This window comes from Pholcus phalangioides, unplaced genomic scaffold (genome assembly GCF_987345545.1).
Source record: "Pholcus phalangioides strain wild (caught in Gottingen) unplaced genomic scaffold, Ppha-v1.0 ptg000003l_1, whole genome shotgun sequence".
Lineage (NCBI taxonomy): Eukaryota > Metazoa > Arthropoda > Arachnida > Araneae > Pholcidae > Pholcus > Pholcus phalangioides.
In genome coordinates, this window is record NW_028301596.1 from 56,511,388 (window position 1) to 56,537,155 (window position 25,768).

A 25,768-nucleotide genomic window follows, 5' to 3' on the forward strand; every position below is an offset into this window, starting at 1 on the left:
ACGGATATCATACATATAGAAGACCGGAGCAAAGAACTATTTGCAACACATACTATGTATTCGAGATGCAATATACGTACATACACTGTACAAGAGAAAATATATGTGGCTCCGAGAGGGGGCACATAAAATTCAATCTCCTTCATCGCATCATAATATATATTCATTTCTTATTTTCAGGACATAAAGAAAGGAACAGACATTATACTTTAGGCAGGAAATCGAACTGGAGGTTGGTCTATTAACATAAAGATACCATTTTGAAAACGAAATTACATTTATTTTACTGTAATATCCGAAATAAGGGTAAATTCTTATTCGTTTCCGGTGATTTCCGGAACAAAACGGCAAAACCACACAAAACAATTTTTCCCCCCAGTGTATGTGCCATAATACGTATATATTATGCGCATGAATTGCTATCATTGCGAGTCAGAATATCCTATTTTTTATGTTCCTCATTTATATTTTCGGATGTTTTTCTCGAACTTATTCTTGAAAAAAATAGTAGTATCTTGGGTAGCAAAGAAAAGGCAACAAAAATGTATATCGATTTATGTCAGTTTAGAATGATATAGATTTCTTCAAATTCGGTTAACTGAAGTTGTGAGTTTAAAAAACGATACTAAAGAAATGTACGATATTGAGTGATGTAATGTGCCGCCCGCTATGCGGTCGTGTGCGCATCGTGCTGGATTCTCGTCCTGAAGATCCAGCTTCGAACCCCGTTGACGGCATAGTGTTGGTCGGTTCAAGATAGCTTTGTGCGGTTTTCCAGCTTCGAGGTGCGAATGCCAGCCGTAATCCCCCCACAACTCCCCCCCCCATTTGGAAAAGTCTCTGCGAAGAGAGCAGACACACCTACAACATGATACTGACAAAACATGAAAACTAAAGCATTTCCATCTCTACTTCAGAAAATGGAAGACAGATGGCAACACGAACAGGAAAAAAGCGCAACTCGACAACATAAATACGTTAGGCTCACTTAGAACATATATTTCGGCGTGTACCGATTCGTACAGGAATGTGTACGAGGTGCATGCACGGTTTAGTAGTAGTAGTAGTATTGAGTACTCAAATGTTTACATCATACGAATGTTAAGAAAGTATTGAAAAAAATGTACGTTCTGAGTGATACAAAACAGCTTGGTCTGCTTAAAAGAATGCCGAGACAGTGGTTTCTCAACGATGTTAATAATTAAACGCGTCCCTCTTTAATACCCTTATCAGATCTGAATTAGAATATGCTTAAATCATTTGGAATCTTTTTCACGATTTCCATATCACGAGCCTTGAAACCATTCAAAACAATTTTTCAAATATATTTGTGTTTCAAGAAGCATGATGTCCTTATCATAATACCTCATCCACGCAACAGATTTAATACCATAAGCTTTCAAAAACGCGGAGAGACTACTTGCTAACTATTTTTTTCATCAAACTGTTCAATAACCACATTTGATTCCGTAACTATTCTCAACAAAATTCGTTTCCATATTAAGAATCATAACACGTACTAGATCAAATTGTTTGTTTGCCGTCAAACCGTATAATATTAATATTGATGAATACTATATAGTAGATATTCTGAATTTTCTAATGAGAGCTTCCTTCAACATCTGGATATTTTTTTTTTTCATCTATATCCGATTTTAGAAGGTTTTTGTTGTAAATTTTTTGTTTATATGTTCATTCTTATTTTTGTATTTTAATTGCATTTGTGTGAACTTTTAGCACGGGGTGGGAAAAACGTCCGTAGAAACTTAAAAAATTAATAAAAACCGAAAAAATACCAAATAAAAACGGTTTGCAGGGTTAGCTTTGTTACTGGAATCTTTTTAAAACAAGGGAAAAAAAACTCGAAGAAACTGCCGATAGGTGACGCTAGTACGTGCGACTTCGGTGGAAACATGCAAATGAGACAGCTATAAGAACTTGCGCTCCTAATCCACAACCGTTGTAACCGTGTATGTGGACCTGCTGCACTCTGTCGTTGCTGGATTTGTGACTCGCCTGCAATGTGTTATCCCCTGCGGTGGTGGTGATCATGTGGAAAACATACCGCTGTAATAAACGATTTGGAGACATTCTGTTCTCTATTTGAGTATCTTTTCTTTGACTTGTGTACGTCAGCGACACATATCGGCTGTTTTCCCGAGGTTTATTTTCCTGTCACGAAAATTCCCGTGACCTAGCGATGCTAACCCTGCAAACCGTTTTTTATTTCGGTTATTTTTCCTGTATTTTATGAATTTTTAAAGTTTTTAGGAGCTTTTTGCCCACCCTGTATGTTGTCTGAATTTTCAATGTTTTATTTTTATTTACGTAAATATTTATACTGCAAGCTGTAATGAGTTTCAACCTGCTCTCTGTTTTTAAATAAACAAATACATAATACGTTATTGATTATAAATATTTATTCAAGCATATATCGGTAAGCAAAGTGAAAAATGTACACTGAGTAGCCAGAAAAAGTGGTCGCGGTATGTTGTTCTGCAAGCCTGCGAGAGGAAGTAAGATATGAGTTGCTTTTATTGAGCTGGACTAGGGTTAGTCAATACTAAAATTCAACAAAATGAAATTAGCTGAAGATATTCAATGATCACACACATATCTATGAATAGACATTTTCTATGTAGGCGAAAGCGTTCCCAGGATCACAACGACGATATACGTTGTTATCCAAATTAAACTTCCTCAACTCCGGTGATTGTGAATTTTGCCGATTCAATTGACACCAAATTCAGACTATAGATATTAGGTATGGTGCGCCAACTATTCATCGAAAAAAACAATAGCGGTTTAAAATTTTCATCCTGTCGAAAAATGGATGTTGCACATGCTCCTCCTGGTTAGCAGTTGCGTTTTTCATTCGTTAAGCCAGGTTCGTTTAATGCCTAGGAAAAAACAAATTTTGCAACAAGTTGACTGGGCTAAATACGCTGATATACTGGAAAACCTGCCTACGTTAGAGCTAAATGAACCTAGCGCCCATGACATTGACCAAGCAGTTGAGCATATAACTACACTCATTAAAAACACAATAAATGAGGTTTCTACTGAAAGAGAAATAAAACAATAAAAATTTCGGTCTTCCAAAAGAGATCCTTGATAAGATACGATATAAAAACAGGGTGAGAAAAAGGTGGCAAACCTTTAGAGGAAACATTGACAAAATCATACTAAACAAGCTACAAAGGGAAATAAAAAAGGAGGTGGCTGCTCATGTAAATGAAAGATTCATGGATTTCCTAAGTAATGTTAACAGCTGAGAACGGACAATTATGGCGTGCATGGAAATTGTGCAAACCTAAAGACACTAGGATAAACAAATTGAAAAATAATTCAGGTGACCTAGTTTATACAGATCAGGAAATAGCTGATTCCTTTGCCGAAGGATATGCAAGACAGTTCACCGGTAACACAAACCAACCTTTAACAACTTCACAAAGAATTAGACGCAAGGTTGCGCAATATTTACACCATTATGGTAGTATCACAAGCACTCATATGGAGCTTAAATCTACAAATGAGATTCGTGAAATAATAAATAAATTGGATATCAGAAAAGCGACTGGAATAGATGGCATTAGTAATAGAGCACTTAAATGTCTCCCAGTCAATATTCTGAACTCTGTCGATAATATTTTCAATGCAGCAATTCAAAACAACTATTTTCCTACACCTTTGAAAAGATCAATTATTAAGGCTATACACAAGGCGAATACTGATCCCCTAATTGCTCAACATTTTAGGCCTATCAGCCTCCTGAGTAATTTTAGTAAAGTTTTTGAGCGAGTTATAGCCCCATGTATACAATACAATATATGCATGTCAACAACATTATCAGACCTGAACAGCACGGTTTCAGGGCAGAGCATTCATGCGTAACACAACTTGTCAGGGTTACAGAATTTATCACTAAGGCATTCAATCACTTTGACTTTGTGGCATCAGCTTTTTTGGATTTTTCCAAGGCGGTTGATCGCTGTGATCACGCTACACTGCTGTCAAAAATGGTTGATCTAAACTTCCCGCCTCATTATATCATTTTCTTCTACAATTACCTTTTGGAGAGAACTTTTCAAGTCAGAATACAGGACAAATTGTCAGCTGTTAAACCTCTAATAACCCATACAAGCCTCTATCCCACAGGGCGGTGTCTTGGGGCCACAATTATTTTTACTGTATATAAATGATATTCCTAGTCCCCAAAATGGAACCATTGCATTATTTGCTGATGATTGTGCAATTCTGTGTAGCAGCAGGAAAGCCACACAGGCTTTAGACAACTTGCAGGAAACTATTGACTACATTGAGACATGGTGTGACAAATCAGCCATTCAACTGAATTATGACAAATGTAAGTTTGTCTGGTTCACGAGGCGACGAATACTGCCAAGGAAACCACTTTTGATTGGAAACAGCATTTTAAGACCTGTTGGACAGGTCAAATACTTGGGGTGCATATTGAACAAAAACCTTTCGTTTACATCACACGTTGAATACGTCAAAAATAAAACCAATAGAGTATCGGGGATGCTTAACAAGATCACATTCCCTCAGGCGAAACTCACACTCAAAAACAAGGTAATTCTCTTTAAAACCATTATTAGACCAACTAAGCTATACGCGTCTCCTGCTTGGTCACATTCATGTAAGATGAACATAAGAAATATTCAGACGGTGCAGAATAAATTTCTTATTTTACCAGTGCACCTTGGTATATTAGAGGAAGTAACATTAGAAATGATCTCAAAATTCCCCACATTTTTGATTACAATAAAAAAATTAATGGTGAACAATTCGACAGAATGAAAGAATCAGAGTACCAGCACTTGCGAGATATTGTTAAATATGATATCCAAGTAATGGAGAAATACAGAAGACCCCAACAAATTTCCCACTTGGACTGGAATCTATTATAAAACCCATTATTCTGAAGTATATATGGCGAATAGAGAATTACTTAGTAATAGAGAATGTTCAGATTTTTCCAATTCTTTTCCATATGCTTACTGTTTTTGCAAATAATAATCTTCAATTCCAATATATATTATTTTCGATAAGCACTTACTGAACAGAACTGTTGTATAGAGTTTGTTATTTTTGTACATGATGCTGCCATACATCAATATTATTGAACTTTTCAAAGTGTACGAGGTTTTTTGCGCTGCGACACCCAATCAGTGTTTTTTTTTTGTCCTCTTTTCCATCTACGAACTTGAGTAAGAAGTTGACTGATGTCTGTCGAGAGAGTGTGCCTGCTTCTAGATTGAAAGAACTAGGTTGTAGCGGCGGATTACCCTGACTTAATTTTGTACTAGTCTGACGACAAAATTCCATTCCTTTCTTCTTCTAAATTTCCTTCCTTTTCCACTCTTCATAGGTCTTCTTGGCTAGTTCGTAAGCCGACAGTCGTCCCCAAAAGGATGGGAATCGGCTCCAAATTCTATTTAGGTCTGGTCTAGTTGTACTAAGTACAGACAGACAGAATTTAATTTTTCTCGTCGCTGCCCAGCCCAAAGGGGCTACCTGGCGACTTACAGACTGCTCTTGCTAGCTATGAAGAGGGTTATAGACAAGTTTGTGCGTGTTTGTGTAGATGTGAAGTGCTTGTAAGTTAATAGAGAGAAAAAAAAACAACACATACAGTCCGATAAATGCTACCATCAGAATAGTAAAATACACAAAGATCAGCCAAACTTCACCAAAATGCCACTCTATGCAATAGAGCAGTTGATCAGTAAAATCAATAGTAGTAAAAAAAAAAAGAAAAAAAAATATATATATGTATACATACACATATACACACACATATATTCACATACATATTGTGCGATAAATGTATATTATAATGGACACAAAAATGAAATTACTTATGTACAATTCACCAAAACGCTACATAAATGCACTAATGAGAAAATAATAATAAAAAATAAATCTAACATACAAAAGAAGTCATAGAAAAACAAGTGTTTTAGCCGAAATTATACAAATTGGTGCAGTGCAAGATCAGTCATGTACATCAAACCACAATGCCACTCTATGCAATAGAGTTGATCGATTATTTCGATAGCAAATTAAAAGTACAAAAATATTATGATAGATCGACAAAGATTATACAGCTCAGTAGTTCAGACCCCAAGGCACGTGCAGCACGTTTTGAGGCCTAAGAAATTTTAGTCTTTCACGTGGATTGTAATCGACCAGCTCTCTCAGATGCTCGTATTCTGAGTTCCTCATCCTTTCAAAGTGATCCTCTGAGATTTGTTGGATGTAGCTGAGGATGGTTGGAATCTTCAGGTCTTTTCTAATGTCAGCTCCTCTGATGTACTTTGGGGCACGCACAAGACTTCTCAGTATTTTATTCTGTTGACTTTGCAGACGCTGCATGTTGGTTTTTGAAACATGAGCCCATACTGGGGCGGCGTAGGTCATGATAGGTCTAATGATTGATTTAAACAATATGACTTTGTTTTTAAGAGTTAGTCTTGCACTTGGAAATGTAATGCGTGACATCATTCCCATGGTTTGGGTAGCCTTAGTTCTTACGTGATTTATTTGCGGAACGAAGAATAATGATTGGTTTAGAATACATCCCAAATATTTCACTTCCTTCACAGGTCTTATGGCTTCTCTGCCCAGGTAGATTGGTGCTCTAGTGAATTTGGTTCTTCTTGTTATCCAGATGAACTGACACTTGGCATGATTAACCTCGACAGCATTATCCTCACACCAGTCTTCAACCTCCTCTAGAGTCTCCTGAAGATTTTCTCTGCATTTATCAGATTTTCTGTTGTTGGTGATAATAATTGCATCATCCGCAAAGAGTCCCAGTATGCCCATTTGGGGGGCAGGGAAGTCATTGATGTAGATGGAGAAGAGCTGAGGCCCAAGAACTGATCCTTCGGGAACCGAGGCTCTTATTGGACGTACAGAAGAACAAGCATTTCCATTTTTACCAGAAAATGCCTGTCTTTAAGATAGCTGTTGAAGAACAACACATAGTGGTCAGGAAAACCGTATTTAACAAGCTTGGCCAACAGAGTTACGTGATTCGTTTTGTCAAACGCCTTGCTAATGTCCAAGCACATTGCGCAGGTGAAATCCTTGTGGTTGAAGGCTTGTATTGCGAATTCTACGACTCGGTGCAGCTGTGTGACACAGGAGTGGTTTCTTCTGAATCCATGCTGCTCAGGACGAAGAAAATTAGAAGATTCGAGATAGTTATTGAATCGTATAAGAAGAATACGTTCAAACAGCTTAGATATATTGCTCAGAAGGCTGATCGGTCGGAAATTTTTGGCTATGAGAGGGTTAGAGCCAGATTGTTCCTAGATGTTCCAAGGATTTATTCGAGGTCTAGACGGTAGCCCACTTGTGGACGAAGGACTGAAGATGTAAAGGGGTTAACTTGTTTCAGACTTGTTAGAACTTTTTTCCAAAGAGGGAAAGTTCATTAAGCTGGGAGGTAGCTTGGGAAGAAAAGTTCTTGCTCCGTCACTTCTACTGGAAGGTCTTTGCGGACAGCCTGTGAAAGTTCCAGTGTGTGGACCACCACACATAACACATTTCATTTTAGATTGATTCCCTTTTGAGGGGCAATCTCTGGTGCTGTGTCCAAGGGCACAAAAAACACAGTTTGGTGAATTAAAACAGTAGTATGATGAATGTCCGAATAATAAACAATTTCTACATTGTAGAGGGAATTTATTACATCTGTAACGGTCTATTTCAATTGGTACGTCTTGAATATCAACTAAGTTGGCAATTTATTTGCTGCTGATAGGTACTTCTATCAAGAACAGTGGTAGAATACATCCAGTGGAATAATTTCTCATATTGGAGATTTTTTTGATCTCAAAACCCTTGTTGATCAAGTCTGATTTAATGTCCTCAAAGCTGGTGTTCGCCGGAAGGCTTCTGATGACGAATTTTAGAGATCTCTCACTGTCTAGTTGGTATGTGTGGTATTCCAGATTCTTTTCATTTAAATACTTAGTAGCCGTTCTATGATCTTTTTCAGAAAAGACATTTAATAATATATTTCTCGATGTTGGTTTGGCTACCGGAGGGAATTCGCACATCCCCCTAATTCTTTTGAAGTCATTAATCCAGTTTTCACCCCATTTGGTGATAACTATTTGGGGAATACCCGATTTCTTTCTTCTGTGGTTCACTTGCGTGAAGTAATCATTGTTGTGGTCACTGTCATCCTCTGATTCGTCAGAAAGTTCCCCATCCTCTTTAGCTACATCCGCAGGAACACCAGTATCCGTAGGGGGGTCTTTGAGGACCAGGTTTGTTAATGGGTGCAGCCTTGGTAGCAAGCTGTGTTCTATCTTTGTCAAGATGATGGGTCGCAGACACAACCTGTTTTTTGGAAGACTTAACCCGAGAGAGCTGGGTTGAGCTTGTCAGTTTTTTCTTATTGTCATCTTTTTTAGAATTTATAAGTTCCATCTGTCCTTTCCTCTCTACTGCTTTTTGCTCAGCTGTAGAAAGTCCACTAGTACCAGGGATCGCAGCATCATGAGTAGGGATCTTTTTCTTTTTATTCTTCCCTTTTTTCTTTTTATTTGCTTTGAATGTCGCATTATCACCAACAAGGTCAGCGTTTACATCTTCACTGTTCATAAAATCAATGACAGATTCATTATCTAGATTTTTATCACAATAATTATTTTTCGCTTTCTTCCTAGATTTCTTATTTTTTCTAGTTATACTCGTTTTATTTTTTAACACACTATTTTGCATCTCCGATAAGGAGTCAGATTTATACTCAACATCACTTATGATATTATTGACATTAGCATGAGAATTTTTTGGAGTGCCCATCATGTCATCATCGTTCTCTGTAGCATTCATGGGATCAGAAATACTCAAAGGAGCATAAACATTAGAAATTCTAATATCATAGGTTAAACAGTCCAAACCACAATCACTGCTCAGGTAATCAGAAGCATTAAGGTCATTAGATACATTGAGAACGTCCATGACAGAGTGGTCACCCCTTTTCACAATAGCTAACCTGTCATTAGAGCACGTATTCTCCCTCAAGAAACAGTTTGAAGTAGCAGACTCATTTGGAGCTTTGCTATAACCACTAATTCCCGAGTCAGCTGACAGTTGTGTACTATCAACGCGAGTTTTCCCTTCCAAAAGAACGTCCCATTCAGTCTGAGTGTTACAAATAATGTGAGAAAAAGTTTTATGAATTTTAGCATGATCAGCACCTCCAACGTTAGGAACGCAGTGCTTTAGAGCATTAGTGTGCTCAGTATCACGTTTATCATGTGCATAAGCATTACATTTCAACAAATATTTATTAGAAAGCACAGAATCATTAACAACATCAGTTTTATCGTGCAAAGTGATATCACCATTAAGAATAATTTCATTGGTTTGAGCATTGCACTCTGAGAGACAATCAGTAGAGCAACCATACATATCAGTACCATTAGTAGTAAAGACACAATTTACATCCAAAATTTTTTTGTCATTCAGAGTGACACTATTATTAGGAACATCTTCTAAAGTTCGAGCATCACACATTAAATTATAATCATTTGTGCCACAATATTTGTCAGAATTATCACCATTCGGAACACTATTTTCATCAAAAAATGTTGTGACATTTAAGGTGTTACCATCACTAATTACACCTTCTGATATATGAGCATTACACACTACATGGCAATCCTTAGCATCACTATATTTATCGGTGTCATTAACAGAAGAATTATCATGTTTATCCAAAGATTTAATGTCCTCCACAGAGGTACAACCGTTAGTAAATACTGAGGTTTGAGCATGACATACCAAATGGCAACCATTAGTATCACTATTTGAATTTGGTACAAAGGAAAAACCATTTTCATCTAAAAAATTTTGACCTTCCTTAACACATTTTGCTTTATGTGTAGGACTAACTTTTTTACTAATTACTGGCACTTTACCATCTGTTTCAAAGCGAAAGCTTTTTTTGAAAGCACTAGCCAGTTTATGTATACAATCAAAACCATCCAAATTGTTAAAAAATCTGACAGCTTCAATTACTAGTTTACGGCATATATCTCCATTCGATGGCTCTACCAGATACTCGACATACACTGAAATTACATCCAATAACTCTCTAATCACTTCACAGTCATCAACAAAACCATCATTGCCCGCATCATATTGAGCTCGAATCCAGGGAAAGAAACTTCCCGCAAAGGTTTCGAGATCTCTCCCTTTGTCATCGTGAGCATTTTCTGCAAGCCTTCGAAGCCCCAAAATTTGGGCCCTGTCAACGTGATTGCTATAGATACAGCAGAGTGGCATGACGCAGTTGAAAAAGTCGAGAACTTACCCCTGACGAGCCACATCTATGGTCAGGACCAGGTTTTTACCCTCGGCAAGACCGTACGACCAAAGCAAACTACGGGAAAGAGTTTCGGAAACTTGGAAAACAACCAATGTCCGTTGAAATATCAAGACCGTTGATCCGTGTCGATGCGCAAAATCTCGTAACTCTGAGGCGAAAACACACGTCATTATACTGACGATTGGAAATAACACTATTTCAGAGAGCAAAAACACAATTAGCAAGCGAAGACTCAAGATGACCGTTGTGCCGTATTGCAGACATCCATTAGGCCTACGGTTGGTCGTTGCCGAAGACTGCCGTTATGTAACTGACGGAGAGAAAACTACATGTGACCGATCGTGACGAGATCCGAGCAGAAAAAACTCAAACACCTCTAAATGATGGAGTCATAAACCAAAAACTAAAACCCCTAAACCTAGTTGTACTAAGTACCAGACCAGACCAGAATTGAACGTTTCCGTCGCTGCCCAGCCTTTGCAGGCTGTCTGGCGACTTACAGATCACCAGGGGTGGTATGAGAAGGAAAAAGACAAGTTTGTGCATGTGTGTAAGGTATGTAGTGTATGTGTAGAGAATGAATGAGCCAGGAGAGTATTGTTTACAAATCTTCGCGAAATGAACGCTCATCGAGATAAAACACAACACAATCGAAGAACAAGGGGGAAATGTCTTACGGGAAGTAGCTGATGATATGCTACCCAAAAACCCCAACATTATAAATATTTACATAGAGTTGTAGTTGCACTAAGTGAATATTTATATTTGGTTCATGAAAATAATTTCTGTAATTTTATTACAACGTAAAAATATAGTTACTGATATTAACAAAAATAATAATTTTTTATATTATACTATATATTATTGATTCTTGTGTTTTATAACGGTTCGAATCTAACACTCACTTTTTCTTGAAAAATTGAGACAAACCTTATTATTTTTATTTGATAGGTGGCAGCACGTCTGTTAAAGCAACGCGTTGTTTCTTGTGTATAGTAATAGTATAGTAATTATTGTTACATGTAAACTCCAACTATCAATTACAAAAAAAAAAGAAAATGCATATTGTAGTGAGTTGTCTGCCGCAAAATATGAACTGAAATCCTGTGAAAAAACATAAAATAAATACCCAACGTTAAGCCACATACAAATTTATTTTTACTCGTATCATACACATATTGTTCATTTTCAATGTTGCATTTTCAACAGTGCTGCACACCGGTTTTGACAACCGATTTTACTTTAGGCGTTTCAACAAACATTTAATTTCTTTTCTTTTTTGATAGGTGGTAGCAGAGGTCTCAGCTCAACGCAGGTTCTCGCATATATAATATAAAATATAAATAAGAAAAATTCAAAAAATCAGAAAGGTAGGAAATTTTCCATCTACGTACCATTATTATTTGTTGTCGGTTCGTAAATTAATTCTCCCATTTTTTGTCGGTCTACGAAATTGTTCACTTAATTTCACCGGTCTCAGGTAGAAACATTTTGAAGAATACTGGTGTAAACCAAAAATCTGCCATTTTACTTGCGAACACTGTATCATTATATACAACTACTACTACTAAACAGAACACGCACCTCGCACACATTCCTCTGCGGAATTTCTAACGAATCGATTCATGCCGGAACGTGTTGTGTGAGTGTATATACATGCATGGCCCTAAGATATGTATGTTGTTCGGCTCTTTTGCTTGTTTCGGATACTTGCTAGTGCTGCCAATCCGTGTTCCATATTTTGAAGTAAAGATAGCAAATGCTTGAATTTCCATGTTGTGCCAGTATCGTGTTGTAGGACTGCTTGCTCTCTCTACAGAGACACTTTTTTTTAAGGGAGACCGGCTCGCATTCGCGCCTCGAATTCGGAGATCCGCAGAAAGCCAAATTCAGCCGGCGAACACGGTGAGAGTCCAGTATGATGCCCACACGACCCATGGCGAAGATCATTATATACTAAAAAAACTGCATGGACGATGGGAAAACCACAAACTCATAACGTAAAAATTGGAAAAGTGATTCCCAACCTGATCTCCGTCTGCTGTTACCAGAAGCTCTATGACTACTCCAGGGTAATGAGATGAATCGGTAATCATTTTGTGAAGAAAATTACATAGTTCCGGAAAGTTTCACCAGAGCGATAGAAGCGTTTCACTGTTGTATTCTAAAAATTTTATTCATTCCAAGATCTATAATTGACTTTTCTTGAATTAATCATTTTAAAATTTAATTTTTTTTTTTTATATCACTGAATCAGAATCATTTCAAAGCGAAAAACAAGTAATAAAACCAAACATTCCATCATCGATTATTATTATCGAAATTCCTCTTAATATACAAAGACATTAAATACATAAAATACAATAAAAAACTGACCTGGGCGGTTATAGTCGTAAAAATTTGAATTAAAACAGCACCTCCTTGCGGTTTTTACGACTACGAGTTTTATAATGCAGAAAGATTTCACATCCAAACAAAAAATAGTAATAATAAAAAAATGATAATATTCTACTTGAAAGTAATTATCATACGAGATATTGAAGGCCGTAAACATCTGGAATCTCTCTTTCGAGGAAACAAAAAAAAACACATCGGGCCGTAAAATTTATTTTACAGCCATCGCTGTATTTGTGTAAGACCAACAACAACAAAATACACGAATTTTATTCTGTTTTATTTTTAACGTTCGATGCTTGTTTCCGATCATCAATCTCGAGTTTACTTCGGATAGAGATGTGTTATTCTATTCACGAAACACTAAAACTGTTCTCCCCCCCCCCCACCTCTTTGATTTCTTTTAGAGGTTTTGAGGAAAAAATTGCGATGGAATTTTAGAGAATGAATCGGATTCGTACGGGATTGGCAACAACGCTTGACATGGGTACGACACGTGACTTGACGTGTACTAAAATCGTTTAAGGAGGGTGAAATTGGCTGTTCTGTTTCAGAAAAGATTTAAGACGATGGTTTCTTTTATCCATTGTTATCGGAAAAAAGAATCCTGATTCGGATAAGAATTGACTAGCCACCAACTCTGACTTATAACTAGAGCCCGGGTTATATGCACCTAAAAAGTGACAAAATATGCTCCAAAAATATGCAAATATGCACTTAAAAATGCTAAAATATGCACTTAAAATGCTAAAATATGCACTTAAGAATGCTAAAACATGCACTTAAAATGCTAAAATATGCACTTAAGAATGCTAAAATATGCACATAAAAAAGTCAAAATATATACTATCTTTACACACTTTCATATTTTTTATGGGTATCTTTTTTAGCCACCTCGTTAGGCAATTCGCCTGTTGTGGCATTTGTGTTTGATTTAAAAAATCCTGAAAAAAATTAAAAATTCCAAAATATGTACCAAAAATGAGAAAATATGCATGAAAAAATCACTATGCCAACAAAAAAGCAAATATGTTTTTAGAAAATGAATATTTTCTGGATGCATATGGCTGTGTTTAGTGGTGTGTAGTACCTTCACAAATATACACTTATTCTGAAAATTATTTGATTTTATACATTTAAATGCATTAATGCTGAAAAAGGCCAAAATGTGCAAATGCGCATAATCCGGGCTCTACTTATAACGTATAAATTGGAAAAGTGGTTGCTCTATGTTACGTTAACAGAAGCTTCACGGCTACTCCATAGAAATGAGATGAATCAGTAAATTTAGTAAATAATTAAGAAAAGTGGCTTGAAGGGCACCTGGAGCCAAAAAAAGATTGGGAACCACTGACCTTGAACGTAAATGTTTTCAAATGAAACATATCATGCAACAGTCCTGCAACGATAAATCATTCAATCATAACACTTCACCATTGTTAGAAAAACTGGTGGCAGATGGCAGCACTACACATAACAAACATTACACAGAAACAAACTTTACGTCAGGTTGCACTACACGTACACGCACATTCCCGCATGTAACGATTCGTTGGGGGGTTCCGCGGGGGGGGGTGCATTTGTGGTGTAGCAGTAGTAGGTAGGGCCTGCAAAAAATGACTCAGGGATCCATGATGTTCTTAAGTCAGCCACCTCGTTGGGCAATTTGCCTGTTGTGGCGTTGTATTTGTATATGCAGAACAGCGTGTTAAGTTACCAGTTATGTTTTTATGGTGTTTTTGTTCCAATCTACTCTAGGTTGTGATATCTCACTCTTGTACGGAAAAAGGTAAAAGTGCGACTGTGAAGTACAGCCGTTCCAAGACGTAACCTCCAAGATACTGTACATTCACAAGTATATATAAAATCATTATCAATATATTTGCTTCAAAGTGAAAAACTAGAAATATGGAAAAAGATTGAATTGCAATAGATTTTGAAATGAGCAAAATATAAAATTCAAATTCAATATGGGAAAACTCAATATAAGATACTCCAGATAGAAATGTGTTATTCTAGTCACGAAACACTAAAAATGTTTTACTTTTATTTCTTTTAGAGATTTGGAAAAAAAATTGCGATGGAATTTCATAGAATGAATTGGATTCATATGGGATTGGCTTCGTAGAAATATCGCCTGTCATGGGTACGACATGTGATTTGACGTGTATTTAAAATCGTTTAAAGAAGTTGAAACTGGTTATTCTGTTTGAGAAAAGATTTTGGTAGACAGCTTTTTATCCATTGTTATCGGAAAACGGAAAAGAAACTTGATTCGGATAAGTATTTCCTAACCACAAACTCTGACTTATAACTTAAAAATTAGAAATGGTTCCCAACCTGAGCTTCGTGTGCTGTTACCAGAAGCTCCACGGCTATTCCAGGAAAATGAAATTAATCACTAAATTTAGTAAATAATTAAGAAAAGAAGCTTAAGTGGCTCCGTTACGGAATTTTATTCTGAAAAAGAGCGTTTCGAGCCGAAAGAGGTTCGAAAGTGCTGACTTACAATATAAGGTTTGTTCAAATGTAACAAATATAGAGCAGTTACAAGTTATGTTATTACGTTTTTTCCCATTTACTCTGCACCGTGATATCTCACCCCTGTACGGAGAAAGATTAAGGTGCGACTGTGAAGTGCAACCCCGTTCTGAGACTTAAACGCGAAGGAACATTCACAGGAATAGATGAAAATCAATATCAATCTAGTTGCTTCAAAGTGAAAAAAAATGAGTAAAAAGATTAAATTAGAATAGATTCTGCGTGATAAAAACAAAATATAAAATTCTAATTCAATATAGAATGAGTTTTTATTGAAACGAGGAAAATGGCCACGAAATAAACTATCGCCTATGAATAGCTACATAGATCATAACTCGGGCGAAGAAAATAAAATTGCGGTTATTCCTAATTATATCGAAAACATGTATCTCCAAAAACATCAAAGCAAAAGAAATTGTTTCAACGGAATTAAATTTGTTTGTATCCAGTTAGTTTCATCGCAAATGTTTTCATCGCAAAATGCACGCACCAAAAAAATCTCTATATTAAAAGCCTAATATTTTTTCTTTCTGGGCTATTGATGAATATGAAAATTTTCGTTGATGAATCTATACCTATATGTTTGAAAAAAAAAAAGGTTTTCAATTATAAAAAAGTGTTTTCATTAATTTTTGTTAGAAGCCTATAGAAGTCTCTTAGATCACGTTTTTTTCTGTACATAAAATAAAATTAATGAAGTATATGCTCGAAAAGTCTCAAAGTCTAATGACTTGCCTATTATTCATTTTCAAAAGACAGCACCGAATAATAATGAAAGGGGGAAAAAAAACTTTTAACTTAGGCTAAAAACTAAACGCGCACACACACGGGTCACATCCTGGCATCTCAAGTGCTCAAAATTCGATTACCTGCATGAAGAATTTGAGGAAATTTTGTCTCTTTTCGGAAGTTAATGAACTACATTGAAGACTTTTTTTTGTAATTTTATTTTGAGATTGGGCCAAAGATTTTTTTTTTTGAAGAAAGAAAATTTCACGAAAAAATTTCTTTTTGTCTCACTTGTGATATCTTTACTTGAATTTTTGTTTTTCATCGTGGATTAAAATTAGCGCAATTTTACAGAATTCTATATACAGTTCTGGACACAAGGTCTGAAATGTCTGTACACAGTCCATTTACCACTGGAAGAGGGGGGGGGGGATTTCAATGATGTATTGCAAACAAAAGGCTGAATTTTTCCTTAACCACAACATTGATATGGTTTACTGTAGACTCTTTCGAAAACTGGTGCAATCGACAAGTTTTTTTGGCAAATTTTCCTGATTGTATTTAGAAGGTGGTTTGCGGAATTGGAGATAAAAAATTTTGGTGACAACTCGATTTTGAACTTCGCCAATCTTTTAGTTCTTGTAGCTCGCCATTAATTAAGATATTAAAGATTATAGATAATATTAAGATATTAAATAAAGATATCATGATGAAAGTGGTGTCGTTTTATAGGACTTTTTCTGTTCTTCCCAAATGTGTGCCTTGTGTTGGTGTGTGTGTAGTTTTTTCAGAAATTTCACAAATTCAATTTTTTTTTCAGACTGATATTGTGCATTTTTTTATCACATAATTAATTATCCACTATAACTTGAAAAAGGTTCGAGATAGTACAGGGTTAGTAGAGTGTTTCATGTTCCATTTGAGCTCGTCTATCACGCTCGTTTGTTTCGCAAAACAGGTCACATTCACCCTGTCTATTTAGGGGGAAGCTATCCTCTGTTTTGCTTCACGCCATATCCTTTGTTCATGAAAAGTGAGTTTATTTGTCGCCGAACCCCTCTTACTCATAGAAAAACGGCGTGACCTTGGGAAGAAAAAGGAATTTAGAGGGAATGAAAGAGGAATGGGTGACTTATCATCCTTTATGGAAAAAAAGAAGGACGTTGAATAAGGAAAGTAAAAGAGAGGTTGAATCAAGATTGACAGATAATATTGGCATCCCCCCGGTAAAAGGATCTGGGGAGAGAGCGATGTAGGCATGTGAAATGCTTTCAATGACTTTTCCGTGTGATATCTAAAGTACGAGTGTGTCATGGGGTTATTAAGTCCTCAAAGATATTCAACTGGAAGATGTGAAAGTCCTAAAACTTCTAAATACATTTGTGCAAGCCAAGCACCAGGAGCAGATGGTAATATCCTAAGGTCCTTAAGGAATGTGTTGGGGCCAGTTAGACTTACACAAGTAGTGTTGCTGAGGGTATCGTCCCAGAATATGGAAGCTTGCTAATATGGTTTCGATGTTCAGGAAGGCTAGTAGAGAAACCGTATCGAATTATGGTCTAGTGAGTTTGAAGAGATCCCTCTCGAAATTTTATTATTATCAAAAGGCAATTGGTGAAGTTAATAGACAAGAATAACGTATTGCGAAGAAAACCAGCATGGGTTCAGGAAGGGGTAGTCATGTTTAACCACACACACACGACCTCCTTTGCTTCTATGATCACATGGCTTTCGATCGGGTCCAACATGGTAAATACACTGCTGGCCACCCAAATTGCAACACCAAGAAAGACAAGAGATATCGCAACAATATTTATTTTGTAGATAACATGTTGACCAAGCATCAAATGATTAAATTTATAGACTTCTGTGAAGTGTGGTTCCTGCCAAAATCAGTAGCCAGAGTAGCCGCCATTGTTGGAGATCACCGCTGCCACACGCCTCGGCATTGATTCAAAGAGATTTTGGATGTGTTCTTGGGGTACAGCAGACCAAGCAGCTTCCACGCGTTGCCAAAGTTGATCTGGTGTGGCAGCTGGAGATGTAATCTGGGTCAATCGTTGAGCAACCATGGACCACATGTTTTCTATCGGCGAAAGATCCGGAGAGCGAGCTGGCCAGGGAAACAATTCAATCTGGCGATTGACGAAGAACCTTTGGACAATGCGTGCCACGTGTGGTCGCGCATTATCCTGTTGAAATATGGCTGTGGGCAAGCCCTGAAGGTAAGGAAGGACAACTGGCTCCAACACCTCGGAGACGTAGCGCTGGCTTTTTAAAGTACCGGCAATGCATACTAGAGGAGTGCGAGAGTGATATCCAATACCGCCCCATACCATAATACCCGGTGCAGGACCAGTGTGGCGGTGCATAACACAGCTGTTCAGCATCCTCTCTCCACGGTGTCTCCAGACTCGAATCCGACCATCGTGGTGTTGCAGACAGAAGCGTGACTCGTCAGTAAAGACAATTTCATTCCATTGTGCCGTCCACATCCTTCTTTCATCGCACCATTGGCGGCGGAGACGTCTGTGGTTCTGCGTCAAGGGTAGACGAAGCAATGGACGTCTTGCGGACAGACCACTCTGCTGTAAACGGCGTCGAATCGAATGGTACGCGCAGACACTGGATGATGCGGTACAGACTGAATGTGCTGTGCTATGGTTCGTGATGTGGCTGAGCGATCCATCACTGCCATGCGCACAATACGCCCGTCATCACGTGAAGTGGTGCACTGAGGTGGATGCGATCGAACACATCGGTCCGTCGTACCCTCCTGCATCCAACGATCACATATCCGCATTACAGTTGTTTGGTTTTGTCCAACACGGCTACCGATTTCCCTGAAAGATAATCCACAATCTCGGTAGGCCACTATCCTTCCTCTGTCGAACTCGGATACTTGATCAAAAGATGATCGCTGTTTTCTACGAGGCATAATCGATCGTTTTTTTGAAAAAACCACAAGAAAAACACAATTGCCGTACTTCAAATCGTCGAAATCTCCAAGCCTTAAATAGCGCTTTGAAGTGGCGCCACAGGCGCGCGTGATGTGCGTCTGCGCTGAAATTCTAATCATTTGCATATCTCACCTCCGCTAATGCATGTTGTAAATTTCCTATTATTTGCATGCTTCCTTCAGGGTGTTGCATTTACGGTGACCAGCAGTGTATTTGAAATGTTTTTACATGAGAGTGGTATTGGGTGGAAATTGTTGAATTGGATGGAATCGCGGTTGCGAGAGACAGGTCACAACGGGTTATAGTGAATGGAGAATTTTCTTCTCTATCACAGGTCGCAGCTTCAAACATCCGCGAAATTCGGGGTATTTTTGAAAGGGTTCGACAATCAATGCGTCGCCGTTGTGAAGCGTGCATAACTGTGGATGGTAAGAGCTTTGAGTAATTGTTGTGAACTTAACGTGTACACGTACTATCCTCGTGTAAAGTATCGCTAAATAAAGAGTTTTTCCACCCATTATTGACTTGTCATTTCTGCATTTTCGTTTATCCTCCAGCTAATCAAGTTGGGGTTTCTGGTCATACATTCCTATGCAATTCTGTTTTGTGTTTTCTACCTCCACTAAAAGTTTGTACGTTTAGTTTCGAATCACCCCGTATAGAGTAATCAATTACAACGATCTTCGATCACTTTTCCCGTTCAACTTGAAATGGGAAGATCGCACATACTAACTTAATTATTATACACTAAGACAAATTATCAGGTTGATGTTTGAACTGAAATCTATTATTTGGTACAACATTTTGATAGAAGTGTTTTATGCATGGGTATTTTCACATATATTAGACGAATTACCTGTCTGGGGAGGAACATACAAAAGTTCTATTCTATCTATAAATCGTTTATATGATTATTTTCGACGAGATATTCTGCAGATTAACACTATTTTCTCGCAATACAATGTAACACTGATACATTTCAACGTACGCCAACTTTATTTATTCATATTTATACAGTTTAGCTGTTCACGTATAAAAATCCTCACTGGTATCCCAGCAGAGTAGTTACTCAAAGAGGTATACGAACAGCGGATTTATATCAATATACCAGTACTAAGAAAAACAATTTACAAAAGAATCTTTGTGCTTTCTTGCTCCAAGGTTATGCAATGGATTTAATGGCATTGATAGACAACAGCTCTCATTCGATTTGTTGAAAAAAAGCTAGAGAAAATTGTGTATTTAAAATACCGGATATTGAACAGATCATTTTATTTGAATTAGCTAACACTGTAATTTGAGAGAAGAAGGTAACATTTACGTAGTGTTATTAAAAAAAAAGTATTAATTTGGATATTGAGTGTTATTGTTTATTGTGTATTATTTGAGAATTATTGGTCTTTGTACACTTGCAAGGTCACCAAGAAAATTGTCTTATTTTGGTTACTGTTTATGACCCATGAAAGGATCACATCCCTTTGTGTCAAATAGTGTTTGTTTTGTAGTTTTCTTTTTGTCTTTCTGTCTTGTATGTTTTTTGCCTAATCTCATGGTGATAATCTATAGAGCAGTTTTCGGCAACCCAAAAACACCTGGCGAGTTAACACAGTGTCTTTTTCGGTTTCCAGAATAGTCTCAGTGCGAGGTACGTTATTATGAAAATTGTATAAAAAAAAAAGTTACTACGTTTAGTCTTGAGATTCTTATACCCAATCCCTTGAACACAACTGCAAATATTTATAATTAATGTTTCCTTACATTTATTTCTATTGTGAGAAATTTTAAAAAAAACGTGAAAAAAATGGTCCTGATATAGAACAAAATAAGGTTTTGATAAATATTGTCGATGAGAATCTATTATTTCAACAAAAATTTCATTTCGATTCTCCTTAAAATATATGTAAATCCCATAGCCGAACAAAAAACTTCACATTTGAGATTTTAATACCATTTAAGACCCTTTCTACGAAGATGCAATACTAAAATGTCTCTTTACAGATAAATAATTCCTCTAAAACATCTTTTAAAAAGTTTTCAACTATTCTTGACGCAATTTTCGAAAAACAATCTCTTTCTCATGGTAATATATTAATTCCGAAAATTTTTGTTGCTGCATAAACTTCTGAAATTTATGAATAATAATGAAAAGAAATTTTCTCTCACATGAGGGGGCTTTTCAACTTAACCAGTCTAAAGTCCCAATATATTTGAGTATAAACATATCTATTGTGTAATATATTTTTTGTTTTTGCATGAGGCTCCTCTTGATTCGTTCGCCTGAATAATCAAATACTCGTTAACGTACGGGGGGGGGGGGGGGGAGGTCCCCATTTAGAATAAATAATGCATTTGAGTTGTTCCACTGCGATGTCAAGAGTTGGCTGAAGGGCAGCAGCCAACTCAACCGTTCAATCAATTCAAGTACCAGAGATTCCACTCGGATGGAATAACCGTGCCATCAGGTGATTTTCAAACGAACGCTTGGGTTAATATGCGAACTTTTATTTCAAGTCCCCGAAATTTTAAATTGCACAGCAAGTATTTCTAATGTCTTTGAAGAAAACAACATCATCGCACTCTTCGATATCAACTACGAACGACAAGTGCATTAATGCCGGTAATTTGCGATTGTGTGTATAATGGGAATCACGCAGATCAGTAGATATGTATTATCGACTTTTGTGCGGCTTTCCAAAGAGGGTGTCACGTGGCGACCTAGTCATCCGTAGCTCATCGATTTCGGTTCGGATTCCAAGAGTGGAGTGAAAAAAATGCAAGTTTGCAATCAGCTATAAACATCTTAGTTCTTGTCTAATTAGCTAAAGTGCTACATACCCAAAGACCACTCAGTCGAGACCACGAGTAGTCGTAAATGTTGGTCTCTGATCGTGGACTGCCAACTTTTGCTTTGTGTACCAGAGCAATTTATATATAAATACAAACGCAAATGCCACAACAGACAAATGCCCAACGAAGTGGCTAAAATAGATACCCATAAAAAATATGGATGTCATATATAACCAGAACAACGTTATATACTAAGTTTCGATGAAACACATTCACCACAACGGGCGCTACATACGTCTGAGTAGTGTCAGTATAATAAAACACGGACACTATCGAGATTAATTAAGCTGACACTACTCCGATCTATGTAGCGCCCGTTGTGATGGACGTATTTCATTGAAACGTGGTATATACGTTGTCTGGACCATTGGGGAGGGGCAAGGATAACTGCGATAAAACTTTTCAACCTGGTGGTCAAAACTTGAACTATTTTTTCATTGAAATATTCTTTTCCCCCTATAGTCTATGTATACCAAGTTTCATCAAAATACCTCCGTCAGAATGGGCGCTACATACGTCTGAGCAGTGTCATTTTATCTCTATAACCACCCTGTATAATAAAAGTATGCATTTCAACGTCCCACCGGTGACCAAAAGAGATCGGTTCCACTGTACTTTCAGCAATAATTTCAAAAATAAAAATTTTCTCTCCAAAAAATGTCTCATTAAACACTTTTTAACCGAGTGTGAAATTTTCCCGTGGAAGTTTATACCACACTCCTTTATCATTTTTCTTTATATGAAGAACAAAATCTCCAAAAACAATCACAATTTATGTACAAAACTCTAGACGTTAATCGAAATATTAACAACAACAAAAAAATTCAATTTCGCACAGAAACAATTTCAACGCCGTACTTATTTCTTGTTTCTCCATAAACTACAGCCAAACAAGTTTAAACGTAAAAACAAAAGATATTTTTTACGGTCATAAAAGAAATAAATATATTTTTCCTTTGTTTCATAAGAAACAAAAACGAAACAAAATGCAACGTAGCTTTTTTTTGTTTTTTTTTCTTCCATTAGATTTTCGTCCCGTTTCCCAATTTCCATGTATATTTCAACAGGAACCCAAAGCCCATAAAACATATAAAGATTGTAGTTCCGACTCATTTCAGAAAAACGTACGTGATGAGCGTTTCAAAAACACATGAAACAGTCTCCTTTATAGTCCTTTTTTTTTTCCACGCCAGAGGGTTTTCGGAGGAATGTTTTCCAGTACTAAACAAAATTTCAGGCTTCCTTGAACAGTGAAACCATTGGAGCTTCATAGAAAACAAAAACATTTTGGAATAAACACAAATTATCATTTATTCCACGGATATCTGCACGTGTTTCAATTTTTCTAATTATATTTTCCCTGAAATAAAAATTATATAAGTTTCCTGATGCAAATAAATGTTATCAAATTTTCTCACTTTCCAAAGCACTGTGTTCATGGATTGCTGCTTCTGCGCATGCCGGAAAAAATGAGTCTGTCAAGAAATTAGCAAATTTGCATGGCAATTTTGACTATATATTTACACTTTGAAATAAGCTTTATGGGCATGTTACGCTGGAAAGTGAAAATATTACTAAATAAAAAATAATTTTCAAGGTATATAGCAGCATCTAATAAAAGTATCGTTGAAGTGAAAGCAATATCAACTGAAAGTATTGTTGAAGTGAAAGATTATTTTATGCGAAAGAAAGTGTTATCACATCAAAGCATTTTTCAAGTAAAAAAAAATATTAAATACGATTTACGGTTGAAGTGAAAGCAGTAATAGATGAGAAAAATTGTTGAAGTGAGAGCAGTATTAAATAATAAGTATTGTTGAAGTGAGAGCAGTATTAAATAATAAGTATTGTTGAAGTGAATGCAGTATTAAAGAAAGAAATATTGTTGGAGTGAAAGCAGTATCAAATAAGAAGTATTGTTGAAGTGAAAGCGGTACGTGTTAAATAAGAAAAATTGTTGAAGAGAAAGCAGCATTAAATAAGAAGCATTATTGAAGTGAAAGCAGTATGTGAAAAGAAATATTGTTGAAGTGAAAGAAGTATTGAAAAAGAAAAATTGTTCAAGTGAAAACGGCATTAAATAAAAAGTATTGTTGAAGTGAAAGCATTATTATATAAATAAAAAGTATTGTTGAAAAGGTATGTATTATATCAAATAAAAAGTAATTTTCAAAAGAAAGCATTGCTAAATTGAAAATATTGTTGAAGTGAAAGTTTTATTAAATAAAAAGTATTGTTGAAATGAAATACCAAACTCTGGAGGAAAAACAGATGTTTACGCTAAAAGCTCATTCAATGGATTTACTGAAGTAAAAGCATTTTCAATTCATAAGCGTAGTCAGAGCATTATTAGAATCGAAAGTTTTTTTAAATACAAAGTTTTCTTAAAATAGAAGAACTATTAAGTTAAAAATAGGGTAAAATTCAAGCATTATATTGAGATGGAAGTATAACCTAGAAAGTATTTTTGATCAAACAATAATTATATATAATTCAGCAGTATTGCTGATTTGTCAATGCTTTCACTTCAACAATATTTTCGATTAAATAATACTTCTAATCAAACAATGCTTTCTGATGAATAATCGACAATATATATTTCGATAAAACTGAAAATCAAAAATTTTTTCTTTTCAACAAAATGCTTTGAAATCTATAAGTTTCCCAAACCTTAGGAATAATCACTGCTTTCAATTCAACATTCAAAAATGCTTTTAACTCAACAATGCGTTTAATTCAACAATGCTTTTGAACAATGCAAAAATTTATAAATTAGAGTTTGAAAAAAAATTACAGTTTACCTTGGTTTCCGCTATCGAGAGTGTTCGCAAACGGGGAGTGAAATACATTAGAGCCCTATACCGCAGGACAGAGGATCAGAAAAGTGTCCTTTAGGAGAGGTTCCACTGTGTTGTTGATCTAGTTAATGTTCTAATATATGATACAATCTTCTGTACATATTATACAATGCAATGTATTCCAGTAATATTCTATATTTCAACAATACTATTGATTTAATGGCATTTTCCCTTCAGCAATACTTTCTCACAAATCATTTTCGAAACTCACAATACACTCCAATCTGAATTATTCGACATAACTTACTCAAAATCTGTACCGAACTATTACGTTAGCATATTGTTTTTACTTAAACACTTAAGCACAAATTAACGAACTTTTAAAAATTAATACGAGAAATTAGCGTAATTATTATAGCATAATTATTTTTATTTTGTGTGAAATGCGTTGATGTTGGAATTTCATTTCGCCGAAGGGAAGTTTCCAGTTCATTATCGGCAGGGCGAGGATATAAAGGTTCGAAAGAGAGATTGATTATTTACGGAATATTCTGGAAACCGTCCTTTCGGAAACCGCTAATTGTTTAAAAATTTTCCCTTGCCAAATTGCTGGCAAATTGAAAACTAATTCTGCGTATAAGCCGCCTTCCACCCGTTCTTCTTCGAGACTTTAGAACTCGTTCTAAATTCATTAACTCGTTAATAAAGTTCTGTGTGTGTTATGGCCTCTCTCTCTCTCTCTCTCTCTCTCGTAGAACTTCATCAATCGGGAAACGGTGTTAATTATGAGTTTCGTCTCTCTCAAAACAGGTAGATTGTTTTCGCACACAACTAAATTTCGATGAAGGTATTCGAAATAGTTTCTCAAATTTATCTCGTCGTTTGTCTGATCAATATGGCAACGTCCGTGCTCTGCTCTTAAAATGATTATCGAAATCTCGCGTTTCCTCGTATGAGTTTACATTATAGCTACTCGTTTGTGCAATATATGCAGATTATCCCAAGGACATGACCCCTCTATATCTTTGACGGGTCCAGTGGGGCAGCCTACAAGGACTCGGGACCCTTTTTATACCAGTGCTCTTCAAACTTTCTACAACCGTGGACCGGTAAAAAGTTTTTAA

The 25,768-nt window shown here is 36.3% G+C and overlaps 1 long non-coding RNA gene across 4 annotated transcripts in view; it reads left to right on the forward strand.

The window, feature by feature from the left end:
* Nucleotides 1-25,768, forward strand: part of LOC149088928 (uncharacterized) — a 130,134-nt gene that overhangs the window by 14,734 nt on the left and 89,632 nt on the right. Inside the window, exons 2-4 of one of the 4 annotated variants that reach the window (XR_016195129.1) lie at nt 181-232; nt 11,662-11,745; nt 14,528-14,624. This is a non-coding gene — a long non-coding RNA (uncharacterized LOC149088928). The remainder of the gene's footprint in view (nt 1-180; nt 233-11,661; nt 11,746-14,527; nt 14,625-25,768) is intronic. The other 3 variants (XR_016195131.1, XR_016195134.1, XR_016195133.1) reach the window with 3 other exon arrangements.